The 15,805-nt window shown below is 45.4% G+C and overlaps 1 protein-coding gene across 1 annotated transcript in view; it reads left to right on the top strand.

Moving 5' to 3' along the window:
- Window positions 1-13,216: 13,216 nt before the first annotated feature.
- Window positions 13,217-15,805, top strand: part of LOC137355331 (salivary plasminogen activator beta-like) — a 39,332-nt gene continuing 36,743 nt past the window's right edge. The window contains exon 1 of the mRNA XM_068020321.1: window positions 13,217-13,654. The gene's annotated coding sequence lies outside the window, so the exon portion shown is untranslated. The remainder of the gene's footprint in view (window positions 13,655-15,805) is intronic.

A 15,805-nucleotide genomic window follows, 5' to 3' on the forward strand; every position in this document is an offset into this window, starting at 1 on the left:
GGGACAAAATGGACAGTGGCAGCATGGAAATTAAGTTGGCTGAGTGACAAGAAATAGAGTAGTGGTGAACAGTCGTTTTTCCCACTGGAGGAAGGTGTACATTGGGGTTCCCCAGGGGGTCGGTATTTGGACCAGGGCTTTTCTTAGTCTATATTAATGACCTAGACTTGGGTGTGCAGAGCACAATTTAAAAATTTGTGTATGACACAAAACTTTAAAGTATCATGAACTGTGAAGAAGATAGCAATATACTTCAAGAGGGCATGGACAGGCTGATGGAATAGGCGGACACTCGGCAGATGAAATTTAATGCACAGAAGTGTGAAGTGATACATTTTGGTAGGAGGAATGAGGAGAGGCAACATAAAATAAAGGATACAATTCTAAAAGGGGTGCAGGAGCAGAAGGACATTGGGGTATATGTCTTCTTTGGCCTCCTTATCTCGAGAGACAATGGGTAAGCGCCTGGAGGTGGTCAGTGGTATGTGGAGCAGCGCCTGGAGTGGCTATAAAGGCTAATTCTAGAGTGACAGGCTCTTCCACAGGTGCTGCAGAAAAATTTGATTGTCGGGGCTGTTACACAGTTGCGCCTCTGTCTTTTTTCCTGCCAACTGCTAAGTCTCTTCGACTCACCACACTTTAGCCCCTTCCTTTATGGCTGTGCACATGTCATTAAAGGTGGCAAGGCAGGTTGAGAAAGTGGTTAATAAGGCATATGGGATCCTGGGCTTTATAAAGAGATGCATAGAGTACAAAAGCAAGTAAGTTATGGCGAACCTTTATAAAACACTGGTTCGGCCTCAACTGGAGTATTGTGTCCAATTCTGGGCACCACACTTTAGGAAGGATGTGAAGGAATTAGGGAGAGCACTGAAAAGATTTATGAGAATGGTTCCAGGGATGCGGGACTTCAGATATGTGGATAGATTGGAGAAGCTGGGGCTGTTCTCCTTCAAGAAAGTTGAGAGGAGAGTTGATAGAGGTTTTCAAAATCATGCGGGGTCTGGACAGAGTAGCTAGGCAGAAACTGCTCACACTGGCAGAAGGGTCAAGAACCAGAGGACACCTATTTAAGATGAATGGCAAAGACGAAATGAGGAAAAACCTCTTTCCACAGAAAATGGTTAGGATCTGGAATGCACTGCCTGAGAGTGTGGTGGAGGCAAATTCAATTGTGGCTTTCAAAAGGGAATTGGATAATTATTTGAAGAGAAACATTTGCAGGGCCATGGAGAAAGGGTGGGTGAGTGAGTGGGACTAGCTGAGTTGCTCTTACAGAGAGCCGGTACGGACACAAAGGGCCGAATGGCCTCCTTCTGTACTGTTACCATTCTAAGATTCTACTCAGCAACTGGTGTACCCCCGTGAAACTATTAAATGGTTCAGGTATTGATGCTGCCCATGTCCTAACTCTTACCAAGTATTGTTAGCCCATCACCTCTGTGCTCGCTGACTTACATTGGCTCCCAGATAAGCAATGTCTTGATTTTAAAATTCGCATCCTTGTTTTCAAATCCCTCCATGGCCTCACCCCTCCCATATCTATAATCTCCTCCAGCCCCACAACCCTACAACCTTATAATTCTGCCTTCCTGTTCATCCCTGATTTTCATTGCCATTGGTGGTCATACCTTCAGCTCTCTATGCTCTTAGCTCTGGAATTCCCTCCCTAAACCTCTCTGCCTCTCTCACAAGTTTTAATACATTACTTAAAACATACCTCTTTGTCCCAGGACATCATTGCAGGAGTTCCTCAGGGTAGTGGTCTCGGCCCAACCATCTTCAGCTGCTTCATCAATGACCTTCCCTCCAGCATAAGGTCAGAAGTGGGGATGTTCACTGACGATTGCACACACATTGTTCAGCAGCGTTCATGACTCCTCAGATACTTAAGCAGCCCACATCCACATGCAGAAAGGCCTGGACAACATCCAGGCTTCGGCTGATAAGTGGCAAGTAACATTTGTGCCACACAAGTGCCAAGCAATGACCATCTCAAACAAGAAAGAATCTAACCATCTCCCCTTGACATTCAATGGCACTACCATTGCTGAATCTCCCACAATCAACATCCTGGGGGTGACCATTAATCAGAAACAGAACTGGAGCAGCCACATAAATGTTGTGACTAAAAGAGCAGGTCAGAGGCTAGGAATTCTGTGGCAAGTAACTCACCTCCTGACTCCCCAAAGCCTGTCCACATCTACAAGGCACAAGTCAGGAGTGTGATGGAATACTCTCCACTTGTCTGGATGGGTGCAGCTCCAACAACATTCAAGAAGCCCGCTTGATTGGCATCCCATCCACCACCTTCAATATTCACTCCCTTCACCACCGACGCACAGTGGCAGCAGTGTGTACCACCTACAAGATGTACTGCAGCAATGCACCAAGGCTCCTTTGACAGCACCTTCCAAACCCGTGACCTCTACCAACTAGAAGGACAAAGGCAGCGGATTCATGGAAACACCACCACTTGCAAGTTCCACTCCAAGCAACACACCACCCTGACTTGAAACTATATCGCCGTTCCTTCACTTTCGCTGGGTCAAAATCCTGGAACTCCCTTCCTAACAGCACTGTTGGTGTACCTTATCCCCAAGGACTGCAGCAGTTCAAGAAGGTGGCTCACCACCACCTTCTAAAGGGCAATTAGGGATGGGCAATAAATGCTGGCCTAGCCAGCGATGCCCACATCCTACAAACAAATAAATAAAAATCTTTTGGTAACCTGCTGTGATATCCGTTACTGTGTCTGTTAGTGGTGTTGTTTGAGGGAGGAATGCTATCTCCTTACATATACTATATATTCATATGTACCGTACAATAAAAGGAGTAAATAATGGCAAGTAGGTGGAAGGCACTAACAGAATCACTGTGTTCTGACATTACAAATGGGAGGAGCTTTGCTATCATACTTCTTTACATCATTAGAACTCTTTGGTTTACTTATAACCTTGTACATTGCTACCAATTATGTATTGCCCTACAAATCAAAGTCTGCAAGTTGTATTAGTTGGGTATAGCAAGGGAAGCATAAACCAGTACTCCAAACCGCTATATTCTATTTATACAGTTGATTTTGCTTTAGTCATGATAAGTGGTATTTCTTAAAATCTAAAAACTTCTACCATACAAAATCTGGAAAACATTATGCTCTAGGAGGTATTGTTTTCATTGACTGTGACTACTGTAATGAATAAGTAGTTTAGAACTCAGGCAATCTATGTTTAACTGCTGAAATTTTGTACTAAAAATACTCCATTTCTACTTTGAGTCTGTGGCTTAAAAACTGCTTAAATTTTGTTGACTATCTCCACAGTTGTTTTTAGATTTCAAGCTGAAAGTCAAAGGTTATTGTGAGGGTAAGAAATGGTACATTTTGCAGAGGTTATAGTCTCATAATTGGATGGGCTAATGGATTTTTCTTATAACCACATTGTTACATTCTTTTCCTTTTTATTATATCAAGTTACAGATTATGTGGATCTTTAGGTGTGGCCTGCTTTCATACAGCTGAGTTTAATGTACACGTGGGAGGGGAAATGCAATCATCCTCCGAGAAACTTAGTTTTAGTTTCAGCTACCCTCCAAAAACTCCACTCTTTCCTATTTTCACAGGTACAAACTACATTTATTCACATAAGAACAATGAGTGCCCTTCAGAACTAATTTATTACTTGTGAAGTGCTTTTGGACATAATTCAGAACTATATACATGTAAGTTATTTCTATCTTTAGCTTTCCCCACACCCACTCACTGGGTTGGGAATTTTTCCTGTTCATTACCTGTAAGCAAGATCAGTGAAACATAATTGCTGTTTCTCCTACAGTGAAATACTGGATAGGGTAATGTGGAGGGCAAGATTTCCTGGGCTTGTGCTAAGAAGATTTCGAGGTTGTTTCCCTTTCCCACCTAGTACTCTCTCAGATATTGAGTTTGAGAAACCTTATGTACATTACTGCCACTGATCATGCTTTCTTATATTATTTAAGCTGATACAATGTCTGCATATAATCTTCAGTCAGCCCAATCATTGAACACTCGAAAGGGATAGATTTCCGTGGTGCTTTAGGCATACTGGAAAAGTAAACACATTTTTAAAATATGGATTTACAAACTTTCTACCACTCAAGTACAAGAAAATCATCCATCACCCGACTAGGTGTGGTGTTTCAGTTTGTCTTTATAATTGAACACACATGTTCATTTTGATTAAATCTTACCACACCTTGATGTTGGTTAGACTGAGTTCTGTTGCAATATAATCAGGTTTTGCTGACTGCATACTGCAACCCTAAGATGCTGTTCTTGCATGTATTACTGTAGCTTCACTAATCCCCAAATAGGTCCTCACTTTCCTCAGTAGACTGTGAGTCTGTAGGCAGCTTCCATTGTGATTCTCCGAACAAAAGAAAATATTTATTCTCATCTTTTTTCTGAAGTTCCAAGGTGAAAATATCAGATTACATGGAAGTTACTCAAGTGACAAACTTGTAATAACAATTTGCAGTTATGTAGCATTTTTGAAGTAATAAAACATTCCAAAGCACTTCACGTAGTAACAGACTTAATATGGTTGGAGATGGTCAAAAACTTTGTCAAAAGATAGGTTTTGCAGAAGCCTTTAAAGGCAGAGAGGAATTTAAGTGCTCAGTTCCAGAGAGCCAGTTGAAGCTTTACCACCGATGAAGCAGCAGCACACTGGGGGTGGGATACACAGCAGGACAGAATCTGAGGACTGAGGGAAATGTTTGGGATTGGTGAAAGTTGCAAAGCAAGTTGGAACTCAGTCATGGAGGAATTTAAAGGCAAGGACAGGATTTTGAATTCAGTGCATTGGAACAAAGAGAGGTAATGTTGAGTACAGGGTGATAGGTGAGCAGTAATTAGTATAGGATAAGATGTTTAGTTTAGTTTAGAGATACAGCACTGAAAAAGGCCCTTCGGCCCATCAAGTCTGTGCCGACCATCAACCACCCATTTATACTAATCCTACACTAATTTCATATTCCTACCACATCCCCACCTGTCCCTATATTTCCCTACCACCTACCTATACTAGGGGCAATTGCTAATGGCCAATTTACCTATCAACCTGCAAATCTTTGGCTTGTGGGAGGAAACCGGAGCACCCGGAGGAAACCCACGCAGACACAGGGAGAACTTGCAAACTCCACACAGGCAGTACCCAGAATTGAACCCGGGTCGCTAGAGCTGTGAGGCTGCGGTGCTAACCACTGTGCCGCTGTGCCACTGTGACTGATGAGTTTTGGACAATTAGGTTGATGGGGTGGAGCTCAGGAGACCAATGAAAAGGGGATTGGAGAAATTGAGTCTGGAGGCTATGAAAGTATGAATGAGGATTTTGGTTTAGTAGAGCTGAGAAAGAATGGAGGCAAATAATGTTGCAGATTGGATACAGTATTGGGGTTGAAGCTCAGCTCAGGATTAAAGAAGACATATAGACTGTGCCCATCTAGTTTAGGCAGATCAAAAAGCTAGGGAGAGGTATAGAGTCAAGCACAGGAGTTTTTGTAGGAGCCAAAGAAGTTTTCCTATAATTACGTGCATTACCAGATTGAACAGCCATCAAAATTGTGTACCATCGATATAATATTAGTTTTAAAACAACAAAGGGGCATTAAGTACATCTCATAGCAGTTTGCATATTGAATATAAGAAAAAACTTCATTCAATGTACCTGGTAGAGGACGTAATTAAACTGGCAATGTAGTTGCTATAAGCTCATGCTTTGTGAAGTGTCTCCTTTAAGTTTGTAACTTTGATTGGCAGCTCAGCAAGCCAATCCTTAATACCCAGAGCTGAAGGAGGGTCTAGAAGTCAGGTACTCTGTCTTCCTACTCTGTCGCCCTTCTCCCTCTCCCTGGAGAATGCAGCCTTCGGAAGACTGACTTTGAAATAGGGAGAAACTAAAAATAGTTTCACTTACTAAATGGCCAGGGGGCAGCTGCGATACGAACAATAAAGCTTGTAAGAGAAAAGGTTTTTGATAGTTAGTTCATAGACTGCTAACTGGTTCACTAATGTCCTTTACGGAAGGAAATCTGCTGTCCTTACCTGGTCTGGCCCACATGTGACTCCAGACCCACAGCAATGCGGTTGACTCTTATATGCCCTCTGAAATGCCCTAGCAAGCCACTCAGTTGTATCCAACCGCTACGAAGTCAATAAAAAGGAATGAAACTGGACGGATCACCCGGCATCGACCTAGGAACCAGAAACGACAACGGCAAACCCAGCCCTAGCGATCCTGCAAAGTCCTCCTTACTAACATCTGGGGGCTTGTGCCAAAGTTGGGAGAGCTGTCCCACAGACTAGTCAAGCAACAGCCTGACATAGTCATAGTCACGGAATCATACCTGACAGACAATGTCCCAGACACTGCCATCACCATCCCCAGGTATGTCCTTTCCCACCGGCAGGACAGACCCAGCAGAGGTGGCGGCACATTGGGATACAGTAGGGAGGGAGTTGCCCTGGGAGTCCTCAACATTGACTCTGGGCCCCATGAAGTCTCATGGCATCAGGTCAAACATGGACAAGGAAACCTCCTGCTGATTACTACCTACCGCCCTCCCTCAGCTGATGAGTCAGTAATCCTCCATGTTGAACAGCACTTGGCGGAAGCACTGAGGTTGGCAAGGGCCCGGAATGCACTCTGGGGGGGGACTTCAATGTCCATCACCAAGAGTGGCACGGTAGTACCACTACTGACTGAGCTAGATGAATCCTAAAGGACATATCTGCTAGACTGGGTATGTGGCAGGTGGTGAGAGAACCAACAGGAGGGGAAAACATACATGACCTCGTCCTCACCAATCTGCCTGCTGCAGATGCATCTGTCCATGACAGTATTGGTAGGAGTGACCACCACACAGTCGTTGTAGAGACAACATCCCGCCTTCACATTGAGGATACCCTCCATCATGTTGTGTGGCACTATCACCGTGCCAAATGGGATAGATTTTGAACAGATCTAGCAATGCAAAACTAGGCATCCATGAGGCGCTGTGGGGCATCAGCAGCAGCAGAATTGTACTCAACCACAATCTGTAACCTCATGGCCCTGCATGTCCCCCACTCTACCATTACCATCAAGCCAGGAGACCAACCCTGGTTCAATGAAGAGTGCAGGAGAGCATGCCAGGAGCAGCACCAGGCATATCTCAAAATGAGGTGTCAACCTGGTGAAGCTACAACCCAGGACTACTTGCATGCCAAACTGCGTGAGCAGCATGTGATAGACAGGTTTAAGCGATCCCATAACCAACGGATCAGATCTAAGCTCTGCAGTCCTGCCACATCCAGCCGTGAATGGTGGTGGACAATTAAACAACTAACTGGAGGAGGTGTCTCCACAAATATCCCCATCCTCAATAATGGGAGAGCCCAGCACATCTGTGTGAAAGATAAGGCTGAAGCATTTGCAACAATCTTCAGCCAGAAGTGCCGAGTTGATGATCCATCTCAACTTCCTCCTGATGCCCTCAGCATCACAGATACCAGATTTCAGCCAATTCGATTCACTCCGCGTGATAGCAAGAAACGACTGAAGGCACTGGATACTGCAAAGGCTATGGGCCCTGGCAATATTCCAGCAATAGTACTGAAGATCTGTGCTCCAGAACTTGCCCTGCCCCTAGCCAAGTACAGCTACAACACTGGCATCTACCCTGCAATGTGGAAAATTGCCCAGGTATGTCCTGTACACAAAAAGCAGGACAAGTCCAACCCGGCCATCAGCCTACTCTCAATCATCAGTAAAGTGATGAAAGGTGTCATCAACAGTGCCATCAAGCAGCACTTGCTTAGCAATAACCTGCTCAGTGACGCTCAGTTTGGGTTCTGCCAGGGCTACTCAGCTCCTGACCTGATTACAGCCTTGGTTCAAACATGGACAAAAGAGCTGAACTCAAGAGGTGAGGTGAGAGTGACTGCCCTTGACATCAAGGCAGCATTTGACCGAGTATGGCATCAAGAAGCCCTAGCAAAACTGAGGTCAATGGGAATCAGGGGGAAAACCCTCCGCTGGCTGGAGTCATACCTAGCGCAAAGGAAGATGGTTGTGGTTGTTGGAGGTCAATCATCTGAGCTCCAGGACATCACTGCAGGAGTTCCTCAGGGTAATGTCCTGGGCCCAACCATCTTCAGCTGCTTCATGAATGACCTTCCTTCAATCATAAGGTCAGAAGTGGGGATGTTCGCTGATGATTGCACAATGTTCAGCACCATTCGTGACTCCTCAGATACTGAAGCAGTCTGTGTAGAAATGCAGCAAGACTTGGACAATATCCAGGCTTGAGCTGATAAGTGGCAAGTAACATTCGCGTCACACAAGTGCCAGGCAATGACCATCTCCAACAAGAGAGAATCTAACCATCTCCCCTTGACATTCAATGGCATTACCATCGCTGAATCCCCCACTATCAACATCCTAGGGGCTACCATTGACCAGAAACTGAACTGGAATAGCCATATAAATACCGTGGCTACAAGAGCAGGTCAGAGGCTAGGAATCCTGCGGCGAGTAACTCACCTCCTGACTCCCCAAAGCCTGTCCACCATCTACAAGGCACAAGTCAGGAGTGTGACGGAATACTCTCCACTTGCCTGGATGGGTGCAGCTCCAACAACACTCAAGAAGCTCGACACCATCCAGGACAAAGCAGCCCACTTGATTGGCACCCCATCTACAAACATTCACTGCCTCCACCACCGATGCACAGTGGCAGCAGTGTGTACCATCTACAAGATGCACTGCAGCAACGCACCAAGTCTCCTTCGACAGCACCTTCCAAACCCGCAACCTCTACCAACTAGAAGGACAAGGGCAGCATATGCATGGGAACAGCATCACCTGCATGTTCCCCTCCAAGTCACACACCATCCTGACTTGGAACTATATCAGTGTTCCTTCACTGTCGCTGGGTCAAATTCCTGGAACTCCCTTCCTAACAGCACTGTGGGCTAAACTACCCCAAATGGACTGCAGCGGTTCAAGAAGACAGCTCACCACCACCTTCTCAAGGGCAATTAGGGATGGGCAATAAATGCTGGCCCGGCCAGCAATGCCCACATCCCATGAATGAATAAAAAAAAAGTAATAGTTTGTTTATTTAAAAAAAGGAGTGACGATGGTGGCTTTGCAGACAAGATGAAAGCTGTCTTTGCAATTGATTGAACTTGCTTGGATGTTACCAGGGTAGTTGGAGGATAATTCTTTGAATTTTTTCCGAGAAAATATTTTGCAAAAATCAAACTTTTTGAATATTTCATGTAAATTGACTATAACTTATTTTTGAACACTGAAATAATTAAAATAAAAACTGCAATGCTACTCTCAACCAACTATCAGCATCAAATATATGTATGAACCTCTGCAAGTGACAGATTCCACAACCACACATTACAGGGTACTCGAGATGACAGAAGCATGAATAATTTTCAGCCGCAGGACTGGGAGAAGGAATGAGCAGAGATTGGGTGGAGATAGTTCACAGATTTGGTGAAGGAGAGGATGTAGGGTTTTACAATAAACTCAGGGATGAACATTACACTGAAAGTACAGTTCTGATTTTACTTTATGCACCAAAAATGTAAGAAAGCAAAATCAATAACAAACATTCTAAATGATAGGGAAAAATACAAATGTAATAACACATGATTGAGTTGCCATCACTATTTCGGTCACCTTTCAAACACGTTCAAAGGACACCTTTCAAAGGTTGTTAAAGCTGATGCTTACATTTGCTGCCAACTCTAAAATGTATTTATCTTTGAATTTGATCGCTTTTTCTGTCAAATTATGAACTTTCTTTCACCTCTTGTGGATTAATGATTCCAGGCTGCAGTAACATATACAACATGGTTTACAGATGATGCAGGGTATTAAAATATTACTTCTGAACCTCTGGGAACATTCAGCAGATAGAATAGAATCGCACACACACCGCACCTCTTACCACGTCGGCTGTAGATGTGTAACACGATTTTGGAAGCAAAGATCCGATGCCGAGGTGACCATCCAATTCGGAATGGCAAGCATGGGGAGAAGGCAGGCACTCCACTCAGCAGGCCCAATTTAAAAGGCAAATGGCAGCCATTATTGTTGCTGCTGTTTCATGCAGAGATGGTAGAGAGAGGAGAACAGAGGGACAGCACCAGGTCAGGCATCCATGCCAGAGCAGTCCCACGTTTCTTGGATGCTTCCCTTGAGGTTATTTTGGGGGAGGTGGGAGGAAGGAGTGGCAGGAGAAGGCCAGCCAGTCAGATGAAGCAGGCATGGCTGGAGGTACCACAGAGTTATGAGGAGGATGTGAGTTCAGTGCCACAAGCAACTCAATGACCTTCTTAGGTCTGGCAAAGTGAGTGCAATGCAACACCCAGATGTGAGGTCTCCAGGTCTGTGTAACACACATGTGCTGAGCAGCCTTGAGAGTACATAGTGCTCCTGAACATAGGAGAAATGTGTGTCCAGGAGCATTGCAGAGTTGTAAGCCAAGCTGATAACCCAAGGACTATTGTGGCGGAGGCAACACTGACGAATGTGTCATCTTATGTGATTGCACTGCTGAATGTGATGAGGGAAGGCAGCCTTGTCTTAGCTCTCTGATTCTTGACCTTGCAGGAGAAAAGAATGCACAATGCAAGAGGGAGGGCATGCTCAGGTGCAGTGGCCCAGCTTACCATTCTAAGTTCCATGGGAGGCAGCCCTCAAAATGGCTAGGGTGGCATCTTATCAAGGGGTGGACACTGGAGAGATGGAATACTGTCCATGACAGGGTGAAATGATCTCCAAATTTTCAGGTGATGGATGGAGTGCCCTCATCCCCATTCGATGACATGCCAATACATCAACTGTAATTTTATGATCTAGCTCTGTAGAAGTATTTGCAAACAGAAGCAAGTTCTCATGACCACCTTCTTATGTCTCCCACAGCACCAGTTGTGGAGGAGGAGCCTGCAGCTGCCGGAGGGACACTGTCGACGTCATCTGCAGAGGAGAAAGCACCAAAGCCTCCACTGTTACATCATACAAACGCACCCTCTGCCAGTGCAGATACACTCACCTCGGTGGGTCCTCAATCCAGTGGTTCTCTCTAACAATCAGAGCTGAGGCACTTGCAAATGATGATGAGGGGGCCACCCCTCACTGGACGCTATAATCATCATCCATCTCCCTGGCCCTTCCGAACAGGGGACCATCTATGGAGCAAGGCTCTGTGACAGAGGCTGCCCCTGCTTTGACACCACTGGCATTTGCACACTGAGGATGACCACCATGGGCATCTCAGCCGCATGCATCCACAGCCACATGAGGTGCACCCCGTAGGAGTGGCCACGATCGCTGGCCATGGCATTGTTAATTTCACTATCTGGGTCACTAATGTGTCATTTTTTGAGCTTATCAGTGATGGAGGCAAATCACACTGCCCTTTGTGCCTGCGTCGCCACAGCCATTTCAAACTCTATGCACTTCCTTGCCCTCTCGAACAGGGTATCTGTGATTTGCCTTATGTAATGATGAGCTGCTGTCTCAGAAATGCCAATCCAAGCCAATCCTTGGATTGATCGGAGGTGAAAAAGTCAAAGCCACTATGATTTTTATGGCTCTGGCAGGGCATCCCACGAGAATTGTGAGGCTGAGGTGATCCTCAATGAGAGCAGATATGTCATTAACCATCTACCTGGATAGGCAAAGCCTCCTGCAGCACTGACACTCTGATATATCGTGGTAGCTTATTCTTCAGTGGTACACCCTATGCTGAGGGTATCGCTTTCATTGCCTTCCTGCCCCTCATTTCTCACTTCTGTGTTCCTTGTGTCCAGTGGTCTGCATCTGCTGATGCAGATGTTGCTCCTCGTCGCTGCTCATCCCAATCTTGGAGTAGCTTATTCCCTTCTCCAGGTCAGGCTGTCAGCTTGACTGTCAAGGCTTCCTAGTCCCCATTCCCCCCGCCCGCCTGGTTATGCCCCATGATCCCTGCAGATTCACAGGCCCTGCTGTGCAAATGCTGAGGGAATTCTGCTCAGGCGAAGGCAACTGCGTGCCAATGCATGAACACGTCTCTAAGTCTTCCCCTTTTTATTCTTCCTTATGTTACTCTCCCGCAGCCAACTCTGGCTCCCCGCTGTGTTGTCGTCGCCTCCTCATAGAAGTGCTTGAGACCCTTCGCGTGGTTCCCCTTCCTCTCGGTGAAGGCTGACATAGACGAGGTTCGTTATTGCCGCCAATGTGCCAGCTCAGCCTTCGGCCAACTGAGGAAGAGAGTATTTGAGGATCAGGATATCAAACCCAACACTAAGATCATGATTTACCAGGCTGCAGTGATCCCTGCGCTCCTAAAGGCTTTGGAGACTTGGACAACCTACAGCAGGCACCTAAGAGCAGTGGAAGGGTACCACCAGAGGTACCTCTGTAAGGTCCTCCAAATCCAGTGGGAAGAAAGGCGGTTCAACAGCAGCATCCTCTTCCAAGCCAACCTGCCAGCATTGGGGCGCTAATCACCCAGAACCAGTTGGGCAGAACATACTGTTTGCAAGCCTGACACCAGACTCTCGAAGCAGCTGTTCTACTGAGAATTTGGTTGCAGCAGGAGACTCCCAGGAGGACTGCGCTCTAGAGATGTCCTCAAAACATCCCTAAAGAGATCAAACATCCTCGTTGATTCATGGGAGATCCCTGACTCATGACTGTCCTAGATGGAGAAAGCTCATTTGGGAAGGCATTATACACCTTGAGGGACTTGGTCAGAAACATGTGGACGCGAAGTTGAGGCATTGGAGGGAGCACACAAACCTCCAAGCTACTCATCCACCTGACCGTTCAAGCACCATCCGCCCCTCATGTGGCAGAGTCTGCAGATCGCGTATTGGACTTATCAGCCATCTCAGAACCCATTCAATGGGAGTGGAGGCAAGTCATCCTCAATCCCGGGGGATTGCCTAAGAAAAGAAAAATACCCCATTCAAAAATTGCAAACTGGCCCTTAACGAGCTGATAAATAGTTATTGATAATTAGTCATGCACCATAATCCTGCAGGTTATTGGGTTCCGCTTCTGACGTCGTTAACAAAATAGTTGCATGTCGGTACAGTGTCGGGAGAGCAGCGTGAAATTGTGGCCCCCGCCCCCGCCCCCGTTTGTTCCCATCTCCGCTGCACCTTGAAAATTCTGCCCAATTGATCAACACACAGACAGTTAGAGAGACAGATAGAATGAGTAAATATATACAAAAATACAACGTGTTAGAAATACTCAGCAGGTCTGGCAGCACCTGTGTAGAGAGAAGCAGTAAATGAGTAAATAGATAGATGGATAGTTAGATGTAAGAATAATGGAATCCAGCGCCAGTTTTTGGTTCTCTGGGTACCGATATTTGGTGATTCGTATTTCCAGGATCAGTGGTTTCGGGATGTGGTGTAAGGGCAATGAAGAATCATACCGATACCAGCACTCAGATTTCCTGGAGGCTGGAATTTTTCACAAAGTAGGCGAAGGCGATGAGCTGTAGCTCACTTCCGCCATCAAGTCTTTATAACGTGTGGCAGACTCGGCAAATCTCAGCAGAGCCGTCAGGACGACAGATCGCAGTAACCAACAAACAGCAGCAAGCGTTCTCTTATCAGGTTCGATCTTTCACTGTCTCGCTTTAAATTTGAAAATATATCGTAACAATGTCTAAGCGATGTGTATCTTTTAGCGCAATAACATTATTCCGGTGCCCAGAGACCTTACATCCGAAAATAGATAGTTTGTTTCCATGTGATCCTCACTTGATAACCAAGGACAAACAGTTGCTGACCCGGCAGCTGTTGTGATTATGGAAAATTGACGTAAAAACAAGAAATGTTGGAACCACTCAGCAGGTCTGGCAGCATCTGTGGAAAGAGAAGCAGAGTTAACGTTTCGGGTCAGTGACCCTTCTTCGGTTCCGAAAAACATTTCTTGTTTTTATTTCAGATTTCCAGCATCCGCAGTATTTTGCTTTTATGGAAAATTGATGGTTGGGTTTGTGCTGATGCGATGTTCGAACTGGCAGTGTGTGTAAAGGACAAGGTTCGTTCTAGGTTCAAGTCTGAGTTGTTAAAACGGGTAATACATGTTCCAAAGTATACTTGACTAATTGTTTACATTTGGTGCAATAATTTCAATTCATTGCTAAGAAGTTGATTTATCAGATAATTTGAATTCAGTGACTTTGAACTAAGAGGAATAGACTGTATCCGAAAGAAATTCACAAGGACTAGTTCAATAATGGATTTATGATGATATTGCCTCGAGAAACAAAGATGTCTTCGTCGCTTCTGAGGCATTTAATAAGAATGGCGTCCCATTTGTACGCAAACACCAGCCAACTATATCTTTTCACCACCTCCAATGACCACCTTTTGTTGGAAAGCCTGTCCAACATCAAGTCATGGGTGAGCAAAATTAAATATTTTAATTGGCTGGCTAGCAATTATAATTTTGGGGAAATAATTTCAGATTAGAAACAAATTTTAAATTACAAAATATCAATTTGGTCGAGTGTTACCACTCTCACTAGAATCAGAAACCTTTGTGACTTTCTTCACCAGATTGAGCACATAATCTAGGCTAACTCCTTGGAGTAGTATTGAGGGGAATGCTGCATTCTCAGCATGCTGTCTTTTGGGTGAGGTGTGAAACCAATATCTTGCTTAACCAACAAAGTCAAAATATAGAATGACTAGTCATTTCATTGAGTTTGCTGCTTGTGGGAATTTATTTTGCAATTGGCTGCAAAATTTGTCTACATTTCAAAAGTACTTTCTTCTTGTGAAGTACTTTGAGACATCTAGAATACATCTAGAATACAACCTTTCCCACCTAGAAGGACAAGGGCAGCTGATGCATGGGAACACCACCACCTGCAAGTTCCCCTCCAAGTCACACACCATCCTGACTTGGAACTATATCGCTGTTCCTTCACTATCGCTGGGTCAAAATCCTGGAACTCCCCTCCGAACAGCACTGTGTGTGTACCTACCCCACATGGACTGCAGCGGTTCAAGAAGGCAGCTCACCACCATCTTCTCAAGGGCAATTAGGGATGGGCAATAAATGCTGGCCTGGCCAGCGACACCCATATCCGATGAAATGAATAAATGAAAAAAAGGACTAGAGGACACAGATTTAAGGTTTTGGGCCAGAGATGCTGGGCGGATGTGAGGAAGAACTTTTTTGTGCAATAAGTGGTAATGACCTGGAACCCAATGTCTATGAGGGTGATGGAAGTGGAGATGATGAATGATTTCAAAAGGAAATTGGATGTGTACTTGAGGGAAATAAACTTGCAGGGCTATGGGGATAGAGTGAGGAAATGGGACTGACTGGATTGCTCTACAGAGAATTGACATGGACTCAATGGGTCAAATGGCCTCCTTCTGTGCCATAAAGACTGTATGACTCGTGGTGACTGGGGTGGAATTTATTGAGCCCCCGAGAGACGGGCTGGGAGTCGGGGCTCATAGAATAGCAATGGAAGGTGGGAGGAGCAGAGGACCTGTCGCCTTCCTGACGCCATAGGCAATTAAGTCGGGGGCAGGAAAGATGGCCATCCCATCCAGAGACCAATTGAGGCACTTGAGTTGCCAATTAAAAGCAATTTAAAGGCTGCTTCCTGCCACAGCTGGAATTACAACAGTGGAGGAGCCTCTGCCACTTGGGAGGTCGTCCAGTAAAATAAAGCAGTCTCTGTGGGATTGGGGAGGTGCCTCCTCTGTGGCTCCAGGCGGCAAAGACTGCCACCCCCACCG

This window comes from Heterodontus francisci, chromosome 42 (assembly GCF_036365525.1).
Source record: "Heterodontus francisci isolate sHetFra1 chromosome 42, sHetFra1.hap1, whole genome shotgun sequence".
In the NCBI taxonomy this organism is placed as follows: Eukaryota; Metazoa; Chordata; class Chondrichthyes; order Heterodontiformes; family Heterodontidae; genus Heterodontus; species Heterodontus francisci.